Consider the following 27054-nt stretch of genomic DNA (forward strand, 5'->3'; position numbering starts at 1 on the left):
ATTTTAGCTAACACTTAACTCAGCTTAATAGTAAACTCAGCAATAAAAATTCACATACAACTAGAGCTAGAGTGGTCCTACACGAGAGTGCTATGGAGTCCGAGACAGGAATGAGTAGGAATAGAACTGAGAGCTGAGAGCTAAGAGTTGAGAGTGAGGGAATCGAGTATGAGTGTACCAGTGTGTTGCACGGTACACACACCCAAAAAAAAAAATAAAAAAAATAAAAAATATATATATATATATATATATATATATATATATATATATATATATATATATATATATATATATATATATATATATATATATATGTTAGGGTACAAGACTCAAGTAAAGGGTGTGTTCTCACCCATAAGTTTATACACACGGGATTAATGGGAGTTTACACCCAAAGGGGCTTTACACCCAACAACCTCCCACTTAAAGTCCCAAAGTGGTACCTTTAAACTATCCAACTCTTACGAGTCAAATGCAATGCTTATGCTTTGAGCCTTTGCAAAACTTTTAGTGAGAACATCTACAGGGTTATCTTGGGTTTTGACCTTAGTGAGTGTGACAAGGCCATCATCCAAGACTTGTCGAATGAAGTGATATTGAACATCTATGTGTTTGGTACGTGCATGAAATATGGCATTCTTAGCTAGACATATTGCACTCTAGCTATCACAACCAAGCATTGGAATACGTGAAGAAAGACCAAAATCCTTGACCAAACGACCAAGCCAAGTAGCTTCCTTAAAAGCTTATGTGGTTGAAATCTATCTAGCCTTTGTAGTACTTAGTGCTACAATTTTTTGCAACCTTGAACACCAAGAAATGACCCTACCAACCAAAGTAAAGACATATCTGTTTTGGTAGATTTTCTAGTGTCAAGATCTCCTGCCATGTTCGAATCACAAAATCCCTACAACTCTAGTTTATCCTTTCCATAGTATATGCACTTGTCTTGTGTACCTTTTAAGTATCTAAAGATACATTTCATTGCTTCCCAATGTGGTTTGCCAGGGTTAGACATGAATCTACTAACAACTCGCACTGCATGAGCAATGTTTGGACGAGTTGCAACCATGGCGTACATCAAAGAACCACAAGCTGATGCATAAGGTATGCCCTTCATAGCAGTAGCAACTGTATCATCTTTTGGGCAATCGGCTTTGCTAAGCTTTGTATATGGCAGTAAAGGTACACCAAGAGGCTCAGCATCAAACATATTAAATCTGTCAAGTACTTTGCTTATGTACTTGTCTTGTGAGAAACAACAAGTGCTATCCTCTATCTCTTTTAATGCGCATGCCCAAAATGTGTTCAGCTGCTCCCAAATCTTTCATTGAGAAGGTTGAACTCAGGTGCCTTTTAAGAGTATGTAAAGTACTCTTATGCTTTCCTGCAATCAGCGTGTCATCCACATATAAAACCAGCACAATAAGGCTTCCATCATCCGCCTTTTTAGTGTATAAGCAATGATCTACATGACTGCATTTGAATCCATGGTTGAGCATAAAAGTATCAAACTTTTTATACCACAGTCTAGGGGCTTGTTTCAGCCCATATAAGTTGCGTTTCAGCTTACAAACTAAATGTTGTTTCCTTGGAATAGCAAAACCTTTAGGTGGTTGTATGTACAACTCTTCATTCAGGTCACCATGAAGAAAAGTAGTCTTTACATCCATCTGATCCAACTCTAAATCCAAGGATGCAGTGAGAGCAAACAAAACACGGAGCGTAGTCATCTTCACCACTAGTGAAAAATCCTCCTGGAAGTCTATGCCTTTCTTTTGTATATAGCCCTTAGCAACCAAACATGCCTTGTATTTGGGCTTCCCATCAATACATTTCACCTTATAAACCCATTTATTAGGAATAGCTTTCCTATCCTTGGGCAAAGGTACAAGCTCCCATGTTTTATTCACATACAGAGACTTCATGTCTTCTTGTATAGCAGGCTCCCACTTTCTCTTGTTTTCACATGACTGTGCCTCTCTTAAATGTTAGAGACTCACCTTCATCAGTCAATAAATGCAATCCAAAGACGGCTGAAACCTCTGTGGCTGCCTTCTAACATGTGTAGACCTTCTTACCCAATGATCTGTATTGATAGGCAATGGGCCTACATCCTCAGGTATGTGCACACCATCACTTGGTCGCTGATTTTCAGCATTTTCTTACTGATGTGATATGTTTTCAGCATGTTCTTCTTGCTTTCCTATTCCATCATGTGCATGTATTTACAGTCCATCATCTTTTGGTTGTAGCACGATAGGTGGCTGCTCATTTTTAGCATCAGAAGGGACAGAATCTTCAGCTAATGGTTGCTGAATGGCTGTGTGACATTAATGTGACATTAAAAGTGATATTTAATGTCACGTTAAGGTCATAAATATGGAATGTGACATTAAAGTGACATTTAATGTGACATTAAGGTAAATCTAGGGGAACATGCACGAGAATGACCGTCCGGGCTCTTGGGCGCCTGAACGGGGTTAAGGGGAGCCTAGAGAGTAAGAGAGTCCAAGAATAGTAGGACTCAAGAAAAGTTGACGGCTGGCAGAGGAAACGGGGAGAGAGGTGCCAGCACTTATCTAGGCGTGGTTGGGAGGAGAATAATCACTCGTGCTAAAGTTTTTCATCGTTTTTCTCTGTCTGTTCCAAAGCCATCTTTCATTGGTATCAGAGCCGACATGTAGTGTCGTGTGGATTTGTGGATTTCTTCATCGATGGTCTCGTGGTTCGTTTCAGTCGACGAGTTGCCCACCCGCCATTCACTAATCAAGCTGAAGCTCGCCCGCCAGCATTTCTGTCGACGAGTTGCCCGCCATCAGTCGACGGGTTGCTCGCCAGCATACCAGTCACGTGAGGTTCAAAACCATTAATCGACGAAAGACATTTCGAAGAAGTCATATGTGATACGCCACGTCACGTAAGTGACATTTTTGTGAAACAACTGGCGTAAGGCGAAAAGGGGATTCGTCTTTGGTCAACGCCTGCAGAACGAACCAGCGTGAGAAAAAAAAGACTCCGTTTCTGGTCAACGAAAGGTGAGGCGTCAGCTGCATCAGCCGTGAGGCATCAGCCGTGAGGCAAAACGTGATCTGATCGTGATCAACGGAGGCAAAACGTGAAACGTGACACGACTGTTGTCACGATTGCTATGCGTGAGGCGACTGCTGTGAGACGGACAGAAAAACGTCATGGAATGGACGGAAAAATGTCGTACATGACTGAAGTCAGGAAATTGAATTTCCAGCATGATTGCTTCACTGCTCTAATCTGGGAAGATAAAATTTGTTCCTTACTCTTCGGGTTTCTTTCCAAACCAGCAACCACTACCTGCCATTAAAATCAGGGAAGTACTTTACTTTGTATGCAAATTTTTTATCTTTGCTTTCCAATTCCAGTGTATTAATGACAGAAAGAGGGAAAGAAAAAGTAATGGAAAGTTCTAGTTCTGGGGACCATCCTATGGTAGATCCCCAGGAACCAGAAATGCAAGAAGAACAATGGGAAGAATTTTTTGCTACACGAGAGCAATTTAATGATCTTACTGCTCGTGTGCAAGCTCAGGGGGTTCAAATGGAATTTTTAACTCAAACACTCACTGAAATAAAATCTCAATTAACTTTATTGTTGGAAAGAGATAAAAATAAGATAGAAACCTCGGATGTCCCATCTTCATCGAAAGATTTAGATGTGACTATGCGAGATCCTAAGGAACCCCAACCTTACCATAAATTGAGGGATAATCCAGTTCTAAAGGATATGAAACCACCTCAATTTTACGGGGAGGAAAAAGATAGGAATAAAGACACAATCTTTAATTTCCTCCAAAAATGGGAAGATTTACATAAATTAAAAAATACCCCACCACATCTCCAAGCACTGGAGGGTAGTTTAACTTTGGGGCCCAAAGCATATAAGTGGTGGCGAACTTTAAAGGAGGCAAATAAAATACCTGAAACTTGGGCTCAATTTGAATCTGTATTTTTGAAAGAATTTCTTCTTGAAAATGAAATGGAAAGAAATTGGGAAGATTGGGATTATGTCAGACAAAAGGGAAGACCCCTGTTGACATATCTGGAGGAATATCGTGAGATAATCCTTAAACTGGAAGGAATAGATGAATTCCAAAAAACAAGAGGATTCATTAGGGGACTAGATAAAGCCTGTAAAAAGGAAGTAAAACGGAGTTTACCTAAGACGCTGGAAGAGGCAATTAAATTTGCATTAATTCATGAAGATAGTATGCGTCCAGGTACACTCACTAGTCTCACTGATATGGAGCCCAAGTCTAAGGAATTGGAAACCTCAAAATTTGTGGGCAAATTTAAAAGGAAAATGCCATTTTTTAAGGGTAAAAAATAACTTTTTGAAAAGAAACCATATATGAGGCCAAAGTTAAGTCCTGATGACTTTGATAAGGCCAAAAAAGAAAAGTTGTGTTTCAATTGCCTATCCCCTAACCATGCTGCTTAGAATTGCCCTCAAAAGAAAAAGGGGGAAGACAAAGGAAAGGATAAGGACAAGGGCAAGGGAAAAGAAAAACAAATCCATGTAGTGCAGACCTTAGAATTAAAGGGCCATGAAAAGTATAAATCTTTAGAGGTCTTGCACATGGATGTACAACATAAGTGTTGTATGTCAACTTCTATGTGGCAGCCTACTTTTGGGCCACATGATTTACTTAGAGTACATGGATTGATAGCTGGAAAAAGGGTTAGAGTCATGATTGATGACTCTGCCACACATAATTTTATAAATTATGCACTTGTTAAAAAATTGAAACTTCCCCAACAAAAGAGTGGGCATCAATATGTTGTTCGTATGATGCAAGGCCAAGACAATAAAATATGGGATACAATGGTATCCAATTTGGAAATTGAAATTCAAGGATATAAAGATAAACTTGATTTCCAAATAATGAACATGGAAAGAGCTGATATTGCTCTAGGGAGGGAGTGGCTATGGGGATTGGAACCATCCTTAAAACGTAGTTATCACCATAATACACTGGAATTTGAAAGGGATGGTAAGACTTTTGTTATTCAAGGTGAACATGAAGTATCTGATAATCCTTTACTGTGTTCTACTGAAGTTCAGAAGGTGATAAAGAAGGAAGTTTGTGAGGTATATATGTTATGGTCTCTTCCTGTACAGAATACTTTTACTTTTTGTAATATAAAGCAACAATTTTCTTATGTTTGTGAGTTGAATGTTAATAATGAATTAAGTAGTTTGTTAGATGATTTTAAAGATGTGTTTCCTTCTGACTTACCAAGTGGCCTTCCACCAGATAGGGGTGATATAAATCACCCAATTGATATAAATAAGGATACATACCCTATTTCAAAACCACCATATAGGTTAAGTGAAACACAGCATCAAGAAGTTGAAAGACAAATTAAGGATTACCTGGATAAAGGGTTTATTCAACCCAGTAATTCACCTTGGGCTTCACCAATTTTATTGGTAAAGAAAAAAGATGGTTCTATGCGACTTTGTGTTGACTATAGAGCACTTAATAAAATAACGGTGAAGAATAAATTTCCTATGCCCAGAATGGAAGATCTTTTTGATCAATTACAAGGGGCAAAATTCTTCACAAAGATAGATTTAAGATCAGGCTATCACCAAGTAAGAATTAAGGCACAAGATGTTTCCAAGACGGCATTTCGTACTAGATACGGGCATTATGATTTTTTGGTGATGCCTTTTGGCCTCACTAATGCACCAGCTACCTTTATGAAGCTGATGAATAGTGTTTTACGGCCCTATCTAGGACATTTTGTAGTAGTCTTCTTGGATGATATCTTGATCTTTAGTAAATCAAGAGAATAACATTTGGAACACTTACAATTAGTATTCCAACTGTTAAGAACACATTCCCTTTATGCGAAGAAAACTAAATGTGAATTCTTTGCACAAGAGGTCAAATATTTGGGGCATATTATCTCGAAAGAGGGAATCAACATGGATCCAGAAAAAGTAAGGGCAATTATTGAATGGCCACCTCCAAGGAACCTGGAAGAGTTGCAGATCTTCCTAGGTTTATCTGGATTTTATCGTAGATTCATTCGAGATTATGCCAAAATAGCTGTTCCAATGACAGACCGACTTAAAGGGAAAGGAAAAAGTTTTAATTGGGGAACATACCAAAATGAAAGTTTTCAAAAACTTAAGGTAGCTATTGCTACAGCTCCAGTATTATTAATAGTGGATCCCAATAAACCATTTGTGGTTGAAGCTGATGCCAGTGATAAGGCAATAGGCGCGGTCTTATTACAAGAAGGTCGACCAGTTGCTTTTGAAAGCAAGAAATTAGATCGTGCAAAACAGAATTATTCTGTTTATGAGAGGGAGCTGTATGCAATAGTACATGCAATGAAGAAATGGAGGCACTATTTGTATGGTGCCAAACTTTTGATTTTATCGGATCATGAAAGCATTAAGTGGCTTAATGATCAACCGGATTTACACGGGCGTAAAGCCAGATGGGCCGGACTCCTCCAAGAGTTCGACTATGAGATAAGATATAGAAAAGGAAAGTATAATATCGTAGCTGATGCACTCAGCAGAATGCCCATCATTAATGAATTGAGTTTTACTCAGTTCACTTCCAATTTGCTTGAATCTTTAAAAGGGAAATGCTAGGTTGATCCGGCATATTCCAACATATGGGAAGCAATAAAAAATGGGGATCCAAATGAAAGTGCTTCTACTAAGGAAGGAATATCTGAGGATGTTCAACAAGGAAATGGAGCATCAGGGGTTGCTCAAACTGGATTCAAGTGGAAGAATTTTACCATTGATAATGGTTATTTACTCTACAAGGGTAGGGTATGTGTCCCGAAAGATACAGAAATAAGGCGCCAGATACTCTTTGAGTGTCATGATACCCCTAGTGCGGGACATCCAGGAGTTAATAAGACTTATAGTCTTATTAAAAGGTAGTTCTATTGGCCTGGAATGAATAAGGACGTCCTTGACTATGTGGTCAAATGTAATAAATGCCAGGTTAATAAAGCTGAAAGATTAAAAATGGGAGGACTTCTCCATCCATTAGAAATTCCTTCGGGAAAATGGGAGAGTATCTCCATGGACTTTATTGTTGCTTTACCTAGAACACAGAGGGGGCACGATTCTGTGTGGGTGATTGTGGATAGGTTAACCAAAATGGCTAGGTTCATTCCAACTTCAACTGATGTTAAAACACCAGAATTGGCTAGATTGTTCGTAGAGAACATATACCGATTGTATGGCCTTCCGGCAAATATAGTTTCTGATCGGGATAGAAAATTTGATAGCCATTTTTGGCGTGCGGTATTTAGGAAATTGGATACTAAACTTAGCATGAGTACGGCGGATCATCCGCAAACAGATGGGCAAACTGAAAGGGTTAACCAAATTCTTGAAGATATGCTTAGGGCATATGTAAGTAAAAGGCAAACTAATTGGGAAGAGTATTTACCGATAGCAGAGTTTGCATATAACAGTGCCAAGCACTCTTCCACTGGATATAGTCCATTTATGTTAATGTATGGGTTTCAGCCCAGAGCTCCTTTTGCAGTAGGACTGCATAAGGAAAAGGTTCAGGCAGCTAAAGACTTTTTGGAGGATATGAATAGTATGTTAAAATTTGCTCAAGAAAATATTAAAAAAGCTCAAAATCGCGCTAGAGCATATGCAGATCCTCACCGAAGAGACATCTCCTTTGAAGAAGGAGAATTGGTCTATCTTAAGGTGCCTGAACAAACTAAAACTATGAAAAAGGGACAATGTCCAAAACTTTCACCAAGGTATTGTGATCCTTTCATAATACTTAAAAAGGTGGGAGAATTGGCTTACAAGCTCCAACTACCTGCTGGTAGTAAAATACATCCGGTTTTTCATGTAAGTAAATTAAGGAAGAAGCTGGGTGATTTGGATAATTTAATCTTAAATAATGATATTGAGGAGCTATTCAATGACCAATCTAATCCACATGAACCAGAAAGAATATTAAATGTTCGTAATAGACGAACGAGGAATACTATTTATCAAGAATGTTTGGTTAAGTGGAAAGATTGTTCAGAAGAAAGCTCAACATGGGAGCGAGTAAGTACTTTAAAGAAAAGGTTTCCCGATTTACAGTTAGACCTTCCAAGTATCGTTTTCGAGGACGAAACCGATTCTTAAGGGGAAGGAAATGTGACATTAATGTGACATTAAAAGTGATATTTAATGTCACGTTAAGGTCATAAATATGAAATGTGACATTAAAGTGACATTTAATGTGACATTAAAGTGACATTTAATGTGACATTAAGGTAAATCTAGGGGAACATGCACGAGAATGACCGTCCGGGCTCTTGGGCGCCCGAACGGGGTTAAGGGGAGCCTAGAGAGTAAGAGAGTCCAAGAATAGTAGGACTCAAGAAAAGTTGACAGCTGGCAGAGGAAACGGGGAGAGAGGTGCCAGCACTTATCTAGGCGTGGTTGGGAGGAGAATAATCACTCGTGCTTAGGTTTTTCATCGTTTTTCTCTGTCTGTTCCGAAGCCATCTTTCAGGCTGGCTGTTCATGCTGAAATTTGACCTTCTTTTTGTCAAGATTACTATGTGTAGCATTTTTCAGCAACTTTGCCTCATTAAATACTACGTCTTGGCTGTGTACTATCTTCCTGACTTGAGGAAGCCAAACTCTATAACCTATCTCTCCCTCATCTCCATATCCCATGAAGATGCCTTTGATGGATTTCATATCTAGTTTAGTTCTCTGATTTATAGGAATATGCACAAAAGCATCACAACCAAAGACACGCAAATGGTCATATGAAGCAGGTTTGGTAGACCAAACCTATTTAGGAATGCTATTTTCCAATGCACGATTGGGAGTGCGATTGCATATGTGAACTATAGTTTTAATAGCCTTTCCCGATAAGTACTGCGGGAGATTAGCTGTGGACAGCATGCATCTGACTCTCTCACAAAGTGTGCGATTATATCTTTCAGCCATGCCATTTGATGCAGGATTGTAAGGGGTTGTCAACTCCCTCTTAATGCCATGCATCTCACAAAAATTTCTTATTATATTGCTCCAAATTCTTACATTCCTTAGCATCCAGCTTATTACAAGTTGTCATGATTGTTGAGCTAGAAATGCATTAGCTTGACTTAAACACTCCAAAACACGCTTAATTACTATAAAAAATCTCTTATTTTAAAAAGAAATGCGATCCTAGAGAGTTATTCTGTCCCACATGCAAAGCCCTAATTTGGGTGCCCCAAACTTTCTATAAATAAGCATGCAGTCCACCACTCTTCTTAAATCTCGTTTTTGCACATTTTAGGAGCCGTATCTTTGCTACTTACACCTCGTTCGCGGAGAACATCACGGTCAGAGCTTCCACCAGCCATCTACTACCATCTAGCACCTAATTCCAGCCATTCTCGCTTGTTTGTAGCTATTGCCAAGTCCCAGGAGCTATCACTTATAGTTTGATGCTATCGCCTACAATTCGGTGTTGTCGCCATCAACTGGTGGCTGTTGCCTTGATCTTCTCTCCTTTGAATGCTGTGTTTGCAATTTCTAGCTTCCGCCCTGACATTCTCTCATCTATATCTGCTACATTTGCACCTCTAACAGCTGTCACCCAATTTTTCTCTCTCCTCAAGTACCTGCGTTTTCAGTCTTTCTCTTTCTTGTACTACTTTCTGCATTAGATCCACCTTCGTTGGCTGCGCTTGCTAGTGTTCAATACTCCAAGGCTGCCTTTGTTGCGATTCGAGATCCGGTTGAAGTATGACACACTCTACAACTCTTAACCTCTGTCTTGATCTCAGAGATATGAGAGTTTGAGCTTCAGTATTCACTGCATAGTGTGTTTGCTACATGAGCACTATATATTCATTATTCATTCACTTTATTATTCATTGTGTTCACTGTCTCTGAGTTACCCTAATTGTGTTCTGAGTTTATCGGTTTGTGCTTTGTCGTACGATTGGTTTTGAGCTTTGTTGGGAATAAAGGCCTCGTGCCTTTAAATGTGCTGAAGTGTGAATGGTGCTTAGCACTTGTACTTACACATATATATCTATCTAAAAACCTAATGGTACACACTCGTCATTGTACCTAAAAAACGTGCTCACTCTCTACTCTGCTCGCTCTTGCACTCTCTCTGTCTCTCACTGCGCGTATGACAGTTTGCCTCGATCGTCGTGCTCAATCAGCCCCTACAAACTAGTATCAGAGCCGGCAAGAGGCAGTGCAAGTAGGAGTCACTGGCGGGTTGCTGGCGCGGGCAACAGTCGGACAAAGTAGCAGGTGGCCCAATCGAGCTGAGTGACAGGTGACGGGCTGCACGACGGGGGCTCCACGCGAACTATTGACCTGCAGAACGACGGGGGGCTGTACGATGGGGGCTCCACGATTGACTCGCGAATGGGCAACGGGTGCGACTGCACGGCGACCAGCTAATGCGGCATTTTTTCTGACAGGCAATCTGACAACGCGACGCGTGACGGGCGACAGGCAGGGGACCCGCATAATTTCTGACAAAATCAATTTCTTCTTGAAATTCCTTTTGTCCACTGACATACGTTCACGCGTGGAGGCACAACTTCCAAATTTCGTGCAATCTTGGCCCAAAAATTTGGGGCTTTTCCCAAATTTGGGGAATTTGATGCAGGACAAGCAAATCTGTCTCAGAAATTGTAGGAATTTGTGACATTTTGTCCCCGACATTTGGGGCTTTTAATGTACATGCGCAAATTGGGCTGAAATTAACCCAATTTCTCGACATCGAGGCAGATTGGACCCCGTGCGATTTGGGGCTTTTGTAGTTTGGGCAAAATTTGTGCAGCATTTGGTCACTTTATGTACATGCAGGTTGAATTCCGCGCAATTTGGACATCAACACTTGGTAAAATTTGGGGGTTTTGCTGAAATTGCTTTATTTTGGCAAAATTGGACTGTCCTATGCATGACAGAGGAAATGCAGATGTGTGTTTGACGCTTCGAGTGATGCACATGCCCTTGGAACAGCTGTAATCAGTTGGATAATGCTGTAGCACTTGGTTTGGTGCTTCTGAAAATTTAATTACAGATCTGAAATCTGTACTTCTGCGTGGTCATTTATTGCTGTTTGGTACTTGTTTGTACCTTGGTCACTTGGGTGACAGTTTGGGCTTGCATTTGCTGGTTTTTTGGTCACATTTGGGCTGAAAATCATGGCTGGTAGCAATGACAGTAGTAATCTGATGCACATAAAGAAGCTTGAAGGTGCACATAATTTTGCAGTGTGGCAAAAACAATGCTACAATATTGTATTACAAAAGAAGCAGGCAAAGCCGATCAAAACCAAAGGGGCAAAGCCTGTGGACATGGATCAAGACGATTGGGATGAGTTGAACGAGCTTGCACGCTCAACCATAGAGCTATTGATTTTTTATGCCTTGCTCTTCAACATTGAAGGTTTGGATTCTGCATATGCTATATGGACTAGACTGGAAGAACGATATGCACAGAAGAGTGCTGCAAGCAAAGTGTATTGGCTGAAAAAGCTTATGGATTTGCGTATGAAAGAAGGTATAGCAATGTCTACTCACTTGAGTGAGTTTAACTCAATTTTCAGCCAGTTGGTTGCCTTGAAGTTCATGATTGATGAGGAATTCAAGGCTACTTTCTTGCTTTGCACTCTACCAGAGAGTTGGGATACATTTAGGACTGCTATGAGCAATTCTAATGTGATCCTTTTGTATGCTGATGTAGAGAGTACTCTACTTATGGAAGAGATGAATCGGCAGAACAATGCATCCACTAAGTCTTTCAGTGCTTTGCATACTAGGGACAGATTACAACAAAAGGGAAAATATGATGGTAAGGGACGTAGTAAATCACGTGGCAAAGATGTTGAATGCCATCATTGTGGCAAGAAGGGTCACTTTAAATGTGATTGCTACAAATGGAAGAAAGAGAAAGGAAAAGGCAAGAAGATAGATGATTGCAAGGAAGAGAAGAAAGACAGTCAGCCTAAGAAGAGTAGTGTAAAAATTGAAGAGATGAATGTAGTCACTCATGACAGTGACAGTGGGAGTAACGTACTCTTTGTCTCTTCACACTTTCATGCACATGCTTTACTTATAGATACAGATGATGACATGGATACCTGGATTCTTGATTCAGGTGCTTCCTTTCATGTCACCCCTCATTGTGAGTGGTTTTCCGTCTATACAGGGGGTCGACATGGTGTTGTCCATCTTGGGGATAACTATGCATGTGAGATTGCAGGTATTGGCAGTGTGCAGTTACAGTTTCAGCATGGCTCTATCTTTACACTTCAGCATGTACGGCATGTACCTCAGCTCAAGAAGAGGTTGATTAGCACAGGGTAGCTAGATGATGATGGTTTTCATACCACCTTTGGTGATGGAAAATGGAAGATTTGTAAGGGATCTAGGGTTATTGCTAGAGGTTGCAAGAGTGATACTTTGTATCCACTTCATGTATCTAGTGTGCGTGACCATGTTGTTGTCATGACCGAGCAGCCAAGCATTTCTTTGTGGCATGGCCGGTTGGGACACATGAGTCAAACATGAATGAAAGTGCTTTCTCGTTTGGGTTACTTGCCTTGTCTTCGTTATGCTGATTTTGAGCATTGTGATCATTGCATTTATGGCAAAATACCTTTTGGACAGCAAAATATGCCCGGTGTACAGCAGCGAATACCTGCTGTAAATGAACCTGTAAATGCAGGAAATGATCAGCCAGCTATTGCCCATGAAAATGAGCCATTACATGTGCAGGAACAGCCAGGACAGCAACCTGTTAGTACTGATTTGCAGGCTGAAATGCCAGGACAGCATGCTGAAAATGGAAATTTGCAAGAACAGCCAGCAAACAATGACCATTGTGTTAGGAGATCGTCTAGGGCTACTAGACAACCTGACAAGTTTGTTCCTGGTGCAATTAATGTGGCTGATTATGTCATGTTGACAGACTGTGGTGAACCGTCTTGCTTCAAGGAAGCAATGGACAGACAGGATAACAAAAAATGGTATAAGGCCATGCTGTCAGAGATGGAATTTCTTGAAAAAAATGGCACTTGGAACTTGGTGCTGTTGCCTAAAGGGCAGAAAACCCTTCCATGCAAATGGGATTACAAGATGGTCACTGCTGGTTCCTCACCAAAGTACAAAGCAAGATTGGGTGCAAAAGGATACAAGCAGGAGCATGGAATTGATTTTGATGAGATTTTCTCTCCTTAGTCAAGATGACTACATTGAGAACCATTTTGGGCTTGGTTGCAGTTGAGGATATGGAGCTCATATAGATGGATGTAAAGACTGCGTTTTTACATGGTGATCTTCATGAAGACATATATATGCAGTAGCTTGAAGGGTTTGTTGAACAAGGGAAGGAAAAAATGGTATGTAAACTCAAAAGGAGTTTGTATGGGCTGAAACAAGCACCAAGAGAATGGTATCATAAGTTTGATACATTCATGTAGTCCCAAGGCTTTCATAGAAGTCAAGTGGATCACTGCTTGTACACCAAAAAGGCAGTAGATGGCAGCCTGATTATCTTGGTTTTGTATGTTGATGGCATGCTGATTGCTGGCAGGGATACTCATGCCTTGGACTCATTGAAACAAAGTCTTCATGGCAGCTTTGATATGAAGGATCTTGGTGATGCAAATCACATTCTTGGCATATGAATACTTAGAGATAGATCGAAAGGCTTACTCTATCTATCTCAGCAAGAGTATATCTCCAAAGTTTTGCAGCGTTTCAATATGGAGGGAGGGAAAACGATTGGGGTTCCATTGCCTCCATATGTGAAACTTAGTGCAGAGGACAACCCTACATCTGATGATGAGAAGGCTGAAATGGCCAAGATACCATATGCTTCAGCTGTTGGCAGTTTGATGTATGCTATGGTTGCTACACGTCCTGACAGTGCCTTTGCAGTGGGAGTGGTTAGCAGATATACGGCAACCCGTGGTAGGAAGCATTGGGATGTAGTGAAAGGTATTATGAGACACCTCAAAGGCACAAAGGAGTTGTGCATCTGCTTTGGAAAGCAGAAGGCATCTGTTGTTGGCTTTACGGATGCAGACTATGCTGGTCATGCGGACTGCAAGAAGTCCACTTCTGGGTATGTGTTTTGCCACTGTGGCATGTAAGGAGGCCTTATGGCTTTCACATTTGGTGGGAGAGCTTGGCATCACAGAGTTACTTGTTCTCCATTGTGATAGTCAGAGTGCTATTATGCTAGCACGAAATTCTGTCTTTCATGCAAAGATAAAGCATATACAGGTGAAGTACCACTTCATTAGAGATGTACTTGACAACAAAAGCATTGAGCTTGTCAAAGTGTATACAGATGATAACCCTGCAGACCTTCTCACGAAGGGTCTTCCAGCAGAGCGGTTTGCTCATTGGTGATAGATGATGGGAGTTGGATAGATATATGTATTTTAGCTTTGTACATACCTAGACTTAGCTGATTCTTTTTTCTCCTCTTAAGGCACATTGCCTTTAAATAGGAGGTTGTTGGGAATAAAGGTCTCGTGCCTTTAAATGTGCTTAGGTGTGAACGCACCCTTAGCATTTGTACTTACACATATATATCTATCTAAAAACCTAATGGTACACACTCGTCATTGTACGTAAAAAACGTGCTCACTCTCTACACTGCTCGCTCTTGCACTCTCTCTGTCTCTCACTGTGCGTATGACAGTCTGCCTCGATCGTCGTGCTCAATCGGCCCCTACAAGCTTTTTGCGTTTAGAGCATTTCTTTATATGGTATCAAAGCTTAGTACTCTCTGAGAAACCTTGGCCTTTGATCGGAAAGCTCATTCGCGAAAGCAAGAACAATAGAAGAGTGAGATGACTTCGAACACATTCACAACACCGCTCTAATCTCCACAACCAAACATGGACACAAACTATCAGGAGTGGAAACTATCAGGAGTGGGCCTCCCAACTTGCTACTTCTCGATCTAACATGGGCGGAGAACCATCAGACTACCATGGAGTCCACAGACTATATCTCATCCTTATACATAGGGCTCAACAGGAGCTTGAAGGTAAGCATGAGTTTTTCCCTTTAGATTTGGTGCATAGAACTAATGATCTTGTAGGACCTTCGGAATTTCCACTACAAACTAGCCATCCGCAAGTGGAACCTGGTTCAGATTACACATCACTTCCATAGTACTTTTCTCCAATGCTAGGTACAAACCCTATTATTTCAAATTCTATGCCAACTGATTCTATAGTTTCTATTGGATTGGGAGATGCTCATCAAGCATGGACTCTTCAAAACAAGCTTTGGTTTATGAGTAATGAGAAAGACAGGTATTTCTTCATGAACTCAAAACTAGGTAAGAAGCTAAAAGAAGAGCTTGTAAGTATTCCTACCCTTCCTTTTCCTTTAAATGACTTTATTTCTCATGGTCAATATGGAGTAGGTGTGAGAGTGCGCAACGGAAGAAGAACACGAACACAGAGGAGGAGAGAGAGACAACAGAAAATGAAGGAAGAAAATCTGCACTGACTGTAATGAATGCTGAATACAAAACTGTGGACTGATCAGTCCCTGCACGCAGCCCGAAGCGTCAGTGAGGGCACCAGATCAGGCTGATGATGACGGCAGCACCAAAGACGGAGGAAGATGACGGAGTCGGAGTGTGCACTTGCCAAAGGAGGAGGGAAGATGATAATACAACTGACTGCCAAGTGGGAAATGGCTATAAATAGCCACAAAACCCAAAAACTGGCCGACCTGAAATTTGAGGCCATAAATATGTCAGACCAGCATTTAATGCTGGTAAAAATGCCAGGAATGCTCAGAAAAATCCCGGAAAGGGTGGACAATGTCCGGCAGGTGAGGCAGGCTGAAGAATGCAAAAACTGCCCCGGAAAATGCACATCCCGACTGGAGGAGAAAATGCACTGAAATGCAATAAACTGAGTGCTCTAGAATGAGCTACCTCCTCCGTCAAAACAAGAGATAGACAAGTTAGAGCTCCTAAAGTCCTCGTCTGACTCAGATTGAGGCTCACAGGCAGGAGATGACAAGGCATGACAAACATGACTGCTAACACCCCCTCTCAGATCCTGGATGTGGCAAAAGGCCAAGGGAGAAATGGATCTTGGGGTGGCAATAGGAATGCCAAGGTCGATGAAGTTCGTCGATGTAGACTGCTGCTGAAGGAGCTCCTCACGATCCTGGGAATCCCCCTCTAAAACACTAGGGGCCAGGGAATCCACAGCCGCATCACCGAGATCGTCCCCCTCTGAAAGGGATGGGGGGTACGAGGGAACCACCGGAGGAGAAGGTGGGGGATGGGAAGAAACCTGTGGAATAGAAGGTGCACAAGCCGGAACGGGTGTAGCAATAGACTGCCTCGGAGGACCCTGCATCAAAGAAGGGGAATGGAGCCTATAAAGCCCGCTCTCCTGCCAACCTGTAGATAAGACAGCTCCTGTAAAAGAATCCTCAATAACAACGGCATGCTCGGTGAAGATCACTCGTGTGCCAAGCCTCGTAAGGCCATAAACTGAGAGGAGGGGAAGGCCCAAATCCGGAACATGTAGGGCCTGTGAAAAGGAGCTCGAAGGTCGGTCGGTAAACAAAGGCAATGTGCCAACACCACTAATAGGTACCGATAAAATGTCACCAACAGTGACTGAACCCTCTGATGGACGGAGATCCTGTAACAAATCACCTCGGGGAGTCATATGACTCGAAGCACCACTTTCCACTAACCAAGGCTGCGCAGAACACACTGCAGCCACGGAAGAAGGATCCTCCTCCAAAGCATGGATATGAAGGAACACTGACTCATGGGTAACAACTGGTGTAGAGGTAGAAGAAGGCTCCGATGTAGATCCACCCTTCGCTCCCGGACGAAGGTGAGGGTACTTCTTCCAGCATTTCTCCTCGGGATGTGTCCCTTTCCCACAGTGTGGGCACTTCGGTCTCTCTGAATCTGAGTCAGAGCCTGAAGAACTGTCCTTCTTCTTAGCCTTAGCCTTTGACTTCGTCGTCTTCTTCTGCTGTCCTCCCGAACCTGCAACAAAGGCTCTAGTGGAGTCGGATCCACTAGCACTGACCTCTCTGAGTTGCTCGTCATGCTCCAAGACAAGCGGGGATAGCTTCTCCCATAGAAGCTTCTCACGGGTCCTCGATGTAAGAAGGCTGGTGTAGAAGACATCAAACCGAGGCAATGGCAGCTGAGTCAAAAGAATCATAGCCATGTCTTCAGAAGATATCGTCCGACCGAGGGATGCAAGCTCATCCCTCATATCCTGTAATCTGTCAATGTGGTCCTTCATGGAAGGACTATCATCAATAGCGAGCATCCGCAACTTCTTTTCAAGAGATATCCGGTGGGCAAACGTCTTCTGTTGATAGAGAGACGCGAGCTTTCTCCACACATCTGCTGCAGTCTTCAACCTGTGAACATGAACAAGGACAAAATCCTGCAAACTCAGAAAGAGGAAAGATCTGGCTCTAGAATTAAGCTGATCCCATAAGGCTGCACGATCCATAGATGTCCCATCTGCGGGATCCACCTTAGGCCGGGGAATAGGAACAGAAACAAGCTCCCAAAGATCGAAGGAGTCCAAGATACACTCCACCTTGCAGGACCATAGAGAAAAGTTGGAGCCATCCAACCAGTCCTCTTTGGGCAGCTGAGGAAGTACAGGTACCTGTACAGGGGGTACCAAAGGCTGCATCTTCGGCCCACTGGAAGGGGATCTCCGAGATACATGAATAGAAGGGGGACGGGAAAGAGGAATAGACTCCGGACGACGGTCCTCGTGATAGAAATCACGCCTCCGTTCAGATGAGTGTCGAGACAAAAGCTCGTCATCTGAGTCATCAAAGCCCGTAAACTGATGAGAAGACATCTTCCAATCTGCAAAACACCAAACACCAAAGAAAACTGTGCCGAAGCCGAAGTAGGACCAGCAGTCTGGTCACCAACCACCAAAACACAGGCTGTGATAGCCTACAAACACCTGGAGCTGCAAAACGCAAGGATATTTGATGAAGATCACCAGAAAAGAAGCCGCCAGTACCAAAACGCAGCCTGGGAGTGGGTCGCCAGCAGGAGATGAGCCACCAGGAGTGGAAACGACCACCAGATCTGCAAAACGCAGCCTGATGATGTGTCGCCCAGCTGAAAGAGGGGCCGCCTGATGGAAAACGCAAGCAGGAGGAGTCGTTTGATGACGTGGCAGCCTCGGGAGTAGTCGTCTGCAGCAAACGCAAGAAGAATGGCCACCTAGAGGGGCCGCCTGGGCAGTTGGAGATGAGGCGACAGCAGCAGAAGAGGGGTGAGGTATCTCTCCACAAGGTTAGGTCCTCCGTGCTCTTAGTCAGGCAATGATACCATGTGAGAGTGCGTAACGGAAGAACACGAACACAGAGGAGGAGAGAGAGACAACAGAAAATGAAGGAAGAAAATCTGCACTGACTGTAATGAATGCTGAATACAAAACTGTGGACTGATCAGTCCCTGCATGCAGCCCGAAGCGTCAGTGAGGGCACCAGATCAGGCTGATGATGACGGCAGCACCGAAGACGGAGGAAGATGATGGAGTCGGAATGTGCACCTGCCAAAGGAGGGAAGATGATAATACAACTGATTGCCAAGTGGGAAATGGCTATAAATAGCCAAAAAACCCAAAAACTGGCCGACCTGAAATTTGAGGCCATAAATATGTCCGACCAGCATTTAATGCTGATCTGACCAGCATTTAATGCTGGTAAAAATGCCAGGAATGCTCGGAAAAATCCCGGAAAGGGTGGACAATGTCCGGCAGGTGAGGCAGGCTGAAGAATGCAGAAACTGCCCCGGGAAATGCACATAAAATCCCGACTGGAGGAGAAAATGCACTGAAATGCAATAAACTGAGTGCTCTAGAATGAGCTACCTCCTCCGTCAAAACAAGTGATAGACAAGTCAGAGCTCCTAAAGTCCTCGTTTGACTTAGACTGAGGCTCACAGGCAGGAGATGACAAGGCATGACAAACATGACTGCTAACAGTAGGTGCATCTTCATCTAGTGCATTTAATGGACGAAAGCAACCTACGATATTTCCCACAACAACATCCATCACAAATCCATTTGAACTCTGACCCATCCCTCCCTTTTCTTCTGCTCCACCTTCCTTTTCACTTTCATTAAGTGCACCACATTATTCACGACCACACCACATCGAAGGGTTTTGCACATTAGGCACAGCCTTTAGGACATCTACATACCTGTTTCCAGATGGTATACCTATGACGGAGACTCGATCTCCCATATATACACACTTTCGGACTATCCCTCTAGGAGTCCATTCCAGACATACTGGAGTGTGGATCATTCGGTATCACAGTTTGCATCTATGGCATTACCTAGTGGACTATCCGATCATTCTATAGTGCCCCAACGAACATTTGGACAAGGCTATTATCATGTCCTAGTGCCTCCACCTACACCTACGGTATCATATGGACCTATGTTCGTTTCGGTACCCCACAGCAATCGGCACTCATTGGACATCAACCACCTATTTTTACCTATCCACCTTTACCTCCTTCTACTTCTTATCCACCACCACGATCTTATCTCATCTATCCATCTTCCCAGACATCTCATGGTTCTAGTTCCTCATCTGCCAAGTATGCATTTAATGACAATACTTCTTTCAACGGGTCAAACTACACCACTTGGTCAAATTTGATGAGACATATCTTAGACTCTCAGAACCTATGGCATTTAGTGCAAGAGTTGGAACCCCAACCTGATCCCACTCTTGTTCCATACAAGATCGTCTGCTCATGGAAGGCTCATAATGCTTCTGCTATTATCGAGCTTATGTAGGGCTTGTTGCCTATGCTTCACTCTCAACTTCAGCATTTCGACTTAGCATTCGAGCATTGGGCACACTTGATTGACCGCTATGCTGCTCGGGATAGGACCCATCGCTTCCAAACTTTGGCCACCACACCAAAGCCCATGGACTGAGCATCCTTGGCATTTTCACTTAGGACATCTTGGCTATGACTCTTTTTATGAGCTGCCACGTCAAGGGATGGTTGAGGGCCTTCCATGCCTAGAACTATCTCGAGAGGTCCGTAAAGCATGTCAGCTAGGTAAGCAGCATCGTACACCCTTTTCTCAGTAGCCCATCACTCATGTTGCTAAACCCCTTAGGCTCATTCATATAGATCTTTGTGGTCCCACATCCACTGCCACTTTGTACTTCTTTTGATAGTGAATGATTTTTTCTAGATACATGTGGGTGTACTTCCTTAAGCAAAAGTCCGATGCTTTTACTTATTTCAGTGCTTGGGTGTTGCTAGTCCATAATTAGACTGGTCATCGTGTGGATACTATGAGGAGTCATTCTAGTGGCTAGTTTACCTCCTACGGGTTTTCTGAGTTTCTACACGAGCAGGGCATTGCACAACAACTCACCTATACCAACTCCCATGCACAAAATAGAGTCTTAGAGCATAGAAACCAGACTGTCTTAAATATGACACGCTCTATATTGTTCATAGCAGAGCTCTCTCAACGCCTTTGGGTTGAAGCTGTTAAGACTTCAATGTACATCCTCAATCGACGCCCAATAGCGGCAAATCCTAAAAAGACTCCATACGAGGTATTCTCTAGCTCTCGACCTGTGTTATTTCTCGCTTTAGAGTTTTCAGTAGTCGTGCTTATATGCACACTCGTGATGACGATAGGAAAGTTCACCCCTTGAGTAGATCTCTTGATTTTTATGGGCTATTCTTTCAAAGCAAAAGCCTATCGTTTGTTTGATCCTCAAATAAATAAGATGATCGTTAGGAGAGATGTCGTCTTTGATGAGAGGGATATAATGCAATCCTCTGCACTAGACTCTTCATCCTCCCCTTCGCTCACATCATTTGAGATCGCGTCTACTGAGCCAAGTCTACTGTCCGCTCCTGACCTTCCTACAGATACTTCAGCTCTCAGGTCTCCTCCATGAGACCCATTACCTTGCTAATACCAACAAACCATGCCAGATTCAGGGATCCTTCCATCGGATTATAATCCGAAGGGCCCTAGAAGGTCTGCTCAGCTCGCCCCTTAGGCTTCATATGCATTGTTGTTTACAACTGATTATATTGCATATTCTAAGCCAGACAATTGGCAGGAGGCTCTCCAGGACTCTTTGTGGCATGAGGCCATGGAGAAGTAACTAGATAGTATAGATCGCAATGGGACTTGGACATTGATGGATCGTCCTTATCAGTCATTGGGACGAAGTGGATTTTTAGAACCAAGCTAAAGGCTGATGGTACTTTAGACAAATATAAGGCTCACCTTGTAGTGCAAGGTTTTAGGCAAAAACATAGCATTGACTATGAAGAAACCTTCGCACCTACTACTCGGCTGGCATCATTTCATTTGTTGGTTGTGTTGACCGCTCACCACAGTTGGCCAATCTATTAGATGGACGTCAAAAGTGCCTTTCTAAATGGTTATTTGGAGGATATCTACGTGGAGCAGCCTCCTGGCTTTTCTTCCACTAATTAGACTAACAAGGTATTTCGATTGTGGAAAGTCTTTATGGGTTGAAGCAAGAGCCGAGATCTTGGTACCACAAGATGGACGAGTTTTTACGGACTCATGCATACCATTCTACCCCCTATGATTCAAATTTGTACATATCCTGCTATATGTTAATGAGATACTACTCATTGACTCGAATTGTATGGCTCTAGCAGAAATTAAGACACAACTTTGCGCTAACTTCGAGATTACAAACTTAGGATTGTTGTCTTATTTCTTGGGGATGGAGATTGTTACATTCGAGGGAAGTATCTTTTTGTCACAACAGAAGTACATCCTACAGTTGGTGGAACAATATTGCCCTAATCAGACATGGCGAATGGACAAGCCTCTAAATCCCACTGTTAATCTGCACAAGGATACCTTGGGTCAACCTTTTGATGCGTATACCTATCGCTCTATTATAGGGAAATGGCTTTGATTGATTCATACTATGCGAGATTTTGCATTCTCAGTTAGTTGCCTAGTCAGTATTTTAATGTACCTAGAATTTCTCATTGGATTGCTTGTCTTCATGTGTTAAGATATTTAAGGTGTACATATAATTTTGGACTAACTTATGGTCATGGTTTATGCTTGCAAGGATACACTGATTCTAACTAGATGGGAGATCTTGACACCCGATGTTCTCATGGCGGCTATCTCTACACCTTGGGTACGAGACCCATCTCTTGGGCTAGCTATAAGTAGGAGACGATGGCGGCTTCCATGGTTGAGGCAGAGTATTAAGCTCTCTTCGATGGCACTATGGATGCCATCTATCTAAGGAACTTGTTGGCAGCATTACAATTTCCTTGCGAGTTGCCTACAGTTGTCTATTGCGACAACCAGAGTGTCATTGCTCTTGCAGGCAATCCTATCATTACCTCTCGGACATGGCACATGGCGATTCATTACCATTTCACTAGAGAGCAGGTTGAGCTAGGCACCATTCGCCTAGAGTTTGTGCCATCAAGGAACGATTTTGCGGATATTTTCACCAAGGCGGTCAACCGTCCAGTTCTCCAATATCTTCTACTGTGGATTGACTTGGATACACCCTCCTCTACTTTTTTAGATTGATGGGGAGAGGATTCTTTTCTCTCTCTCTCTCTCTCTCTCTCTCACTTCTCCTAATTTAAGAGAGGGTAGTTTCATTCTCTTAATAGTGATAGTGATGATATTTGTAGTTTTTACTTTTAGATATTTATTTATTATGTATTTTGTTTTTTGAAAATTTGTAACTTCATCTACACTATCAAGATGACATGATTATAAAAAGGCGTTTAGATAAGTAAAGAATTCCCCTTCGAGGGCATTGTCTTAGTAGCACTGTTACATCATATTTTGCATGAGCATGAATACTTACATCTTCCTTTGCATTATCCCATGCATTGGCATTCTATTCATATAAACATCCATTTGTGTGCATTTATCACTTTTCAGTCACCCTTGAAGTGGTTGACTCTAGATTCACTATAATCATGGCATTGCACATGGAAGTCTTCAAAGGGGCTACTTTTTCTATGCTTGTATGTTGACTTTGCTTGACTTTCTTGCTTTTCCGTTTTTGCCTTTCTCTCCATATATTCTCCATATGATTGGAACACACACACATACTTGGGAATCCCTAGGCACTTATCCTAGTAGTATATGGGATTGTTTTCCTTGTTTTATGAAGGTCATGGAACTATCCATCCTTATTTTCATGTACTTCAAGGCACCTGACTCAATGGGATGAAAATTGATTTGAAACCATCACTTAATGCTAAATCTTTTGGACAAATCACACCAAAGTCCTAAAAAAAACTAACAAAAAAAAAATCAAAAAGCACATTGCTGATTCCACCTGCCCTTGTAGGACTTGGTAGGCCGCTGGGCAGCCGATGCACACTCTTGGTCCGATACCTTGGCCTCTCTACTTGGCCTACCTTGGTAAGATAACCATCGCCTTTGTAGTCTTGGTAGGTCACTGACAACTAACGTGTACCCTTTGCCCGATACCCTGGCTGCTTTCGGGTGGGACGCCTTGGGGTAAAAGAAAATATATATCAAGGATTTATTTGTCATGGCTCAATTTTGGGCATGAGGAGTGTTGAGCTAAAAATGCGTTAGCTTGACTTAAACAATCTCAAAATATGCTTAATTAATGAAGAAAATCTCTTATTTTAAAAAGAAACGCAATCTTAGAGAGTTACTATGTCTCACATGCAAAACCCTAATTCAAGTGCCCTAAACTTTCTATAAATATACATGCAACCTACCACTCTCCCTATATCTTATTTTTGGAGGTTTTAAAAGGTATCTTTGCTACCCGCACCCCGTTCGCGGAGAACATCACGGTTTAAGCTTCCACCAACCACCTACTACCATCTGGCGCTTGTTTCCAATCTTCCTTGCCTATTTGCAGTTGTCACCAGGTCCCAGGAGCTATCGCCTACAGCTATAGCAGTTGTTGCCCCGATCTTCTCTCTCCTCTAAATGTTGTGTTTGTAGTTTCTGGCTGCCTCCCAGACATTCTCTCACCTCTATCTCCTGCGTTTGCACCTAACAATAGCCACCCATGAGTATGAATGTTTTCCTCTTGGCATTGGGGATCCATTGGGTAGCAGCAAGGTATGTTGCTATTTTTTAACTAAATATAAAAAAAACAAGTTATTACAGCACTGGCTGAGATCATTTCTTCTCCTCTGAGATCTTAAGCCTATTGCACTTTTTGGACAACTTTGTCGTGAAGAAAGTGACATTTTCACAATCGCATCCTGAGAAATCCCTCTATTTGTGAGAGAAATAGTGTGGGATTGCATGGGAACTATGCGGGATAGTTGTTTAAGTAGATGCTTTGCAAAAGTTGGGCTCAAATACCTTGGCTGTAATTTTTATGGTTTGGCAAGTTGAAGTGTTCATTCACACTTTTGAACACTCTACAATTGGTTGGAGGCCAACATCGCAAGTGACAAGGTCATTGTGCACCCATGGAATCGCTGAAATACGGCCATCCAATTTCGAGCATACATTAGTAATCTAAAGAAATATCGAAGGAGGTGCCAAGCTTTAGGGCCAGCAAGTGTCATGTGTGGTGCAAGAGCATTCTAGCTCCAATTTTATGTGTTTTTTTAAGGCTGAATTTACAATTAAGCTGAACTAAGTGTCTACCAAAATGTGGTCTATTGCTCTTTGGGTTTTCAAACATAGTTCTAGTGCCAAGACATCACCATATTTTTGAAGGAGGTGAGCTTGTGTTGTTGTAGTTCAGTTACAACAAGGTTTATACTCGCTCAATGCATGGTCTTGAGTCACCAAATGCTGAAAATGCTTCATGACAACAAGCAACATATGTCATTATTGAGCATGCAGTTAAATGACATGCAACTCCACAAGTCCAAGGTTCTAAGGAAACAAATGCAATGTCTAGGGCACAGTTGTCAAGTGATGTTATGTACTTGCAGCAGTTAATTCAACAACCTCAATTTGCTGAATTTATACAATTATATCCTGATGTTAAGGGGAAAAAGGTTGCTTCGCATTCTAAACATTTGATGGCACCTAGCCTATCGGATAGATACGAATTATGTTACAAGGGAAAGGTTTATGCTTGGTAGGTGGGGCTATGTCCTAAGCCCGAGACATGGGCTGATTTTCAATCCATTTTTAAGAAGCGACCAATGATCGGATTGAAAATTTTCGCAAGTACTTTGGGCTCGACATGGAAAAGAAGACCTTAGATGTGTATTTGTAGGTATTTAAAGATCTCCTTCACAAAACAAAGGCTTTGGATGACCCATAAGGTTACACTATATGCGATACTTCTTCATGTTGCCGCTGGGACTACCAAAACGAGTTGCTCCACAACCCTTTACATCCCCTAGAGGATGTGTACAAGTATGCTAAAAACTTTGACAATACTTTGGTTGTGAGTATAAGTAGCTAGTCGACAAATAAGTCCCATTGAGCTGCCTCCACCTTCAAACCAAAGAAAACTCCTACCCCAACAGCAACTCATCGGTCACCTTGGGAGTCATGCAAGAAGAAGGATGGTAAGAGCAAAGCAACTTGCAATGAGACTTGCTCTAAAGATTATTGTTGTGCATGCCATCAGACGGGGCATTTTTGTGGAGATAGAGAGCGTCCACAAAGCAAGAAGGCAAAGTCGACTTCAAAGGCTTTGATAAGTACTATAGAAGCTCGAAGTATTTCTTATGAATTTTCAGCAAAGGATTGCTTTGTTAATGCAAATAGCTGCAACAATAATTCCATACATGAAATTGTATTTGGTTCACATGACCTTTTAAAGGTCACTAAACATATTAACAACCAAACAATTACAATTTTGTTTGATAATGGTTTTACCCACAATTTTCTTTTTTCTTGATTGGTGCAAAGACCAACTCCACGATACCCGTTGACCGAGAATATCGTGTCCATCACGTAGAGGGTCTAACTATGGATTGCTAGGATTGGGTGGTGCCGAGATTGGATCTTTCGATCAACAGTACCATGAGTCCCCGGGCTTTTGATTAATAAGTTTTGACTATGTCAATGGCATGCTTAGCATACCATGCCTCATGAATAGATTTTTCTCTTTATATATTGACAGTCAAACAATTACAATTTTGTTTGATAATGTTTTTACTCACAAATTTTTTTCTTCTTGATTGGTGCAAGGACTTCAGCTCCATGATACCAGCTGGCTGAGAATATAGTGTCCATTACGCAGAAGGTCTAACTATGGATCGCTAGGATTGGGTGATGCCGAGATTGAATCTTTCAATCAACAGTACCATGAGTCCCTAGGCTTCTGATTAATAAGTTTTGACCATGTCCGTGGCATCCTTAGCATACCATGCTTCTTAAATAGATATTCCTCTTTATACATTGATTATAAAATAGCTCACTATCATGTGATCGAGGATTTTTCACCCTTCGAGATCATTGAATCTAATGTATATATGATATTAGATTTGAAATTTAGTAGATGTTCTTGTGATCCAAATATTGTTACTTATGTTTGTTTTATTGAAAAAGTTCAATTTTATGTGATATAATGTAATTTAATTTCTTTTAATAATAATAGTCATACCAATTTACATATAAGTAAATATTTGGATGCCATTCTAAACAAATATGCTGATGTCTTGACTCTTTCCATTCGAATTACCTAACAAGTTTCCACTATCTCACAGTTTATTAGACCATAGGATTGAGTAGTTGCTCGATAGCCATCCCATCTCTCAGCAATCGTACCGATTTAGCCCAAAAGAGGAGGACAAGATAGCTAGGCAACTTCACAATTACCTAGGTAAGGGTTTTATTAAACCTACTAACTCTCCATAGGACATGTCTGTCCTTCTCGCCAAAAAGAAGAATGGCAAAACACACTTTTACATAGACTATAAGGATCTCAATAAAGTGATCTTCAAGAACAAATATCCATTGTCTAGGATGGATAATCTTATAGATCAACTCTATGGTGTACGTTATTTCAC

General features: G+C 41.9%; 1 protein-coding gene across 2 annotated transcripts in view; it reads left to right on the forward strand.

Moving 5' to 3' along the window:
• XYLT (beta-1,2-xylosyltransferase) overlaps positions 1-27054 on the forward strand; it is a 76200-nt gene that overhangs the window by 21776 nt on the left and 27370 nt on the right. The window lies entirely within an intron of this gene.

The sequence above is a fragment of the Lygodium microphyllum genome, chromosome 18 (assembly GCF_053477565.2).
Source record: "Lygodium microphyllum isolate KBCC chromosome 18, Lygodium_microphyllum_v1.1.10, whole genome shotgun sequence".
Lineage (NCBI taxonomy): Eukaryota > Viridiplantae > Streptophyta > Polypodiopsida > Schizaeales > Lygodiaceae > Lygodium > Lygodium microphyllum.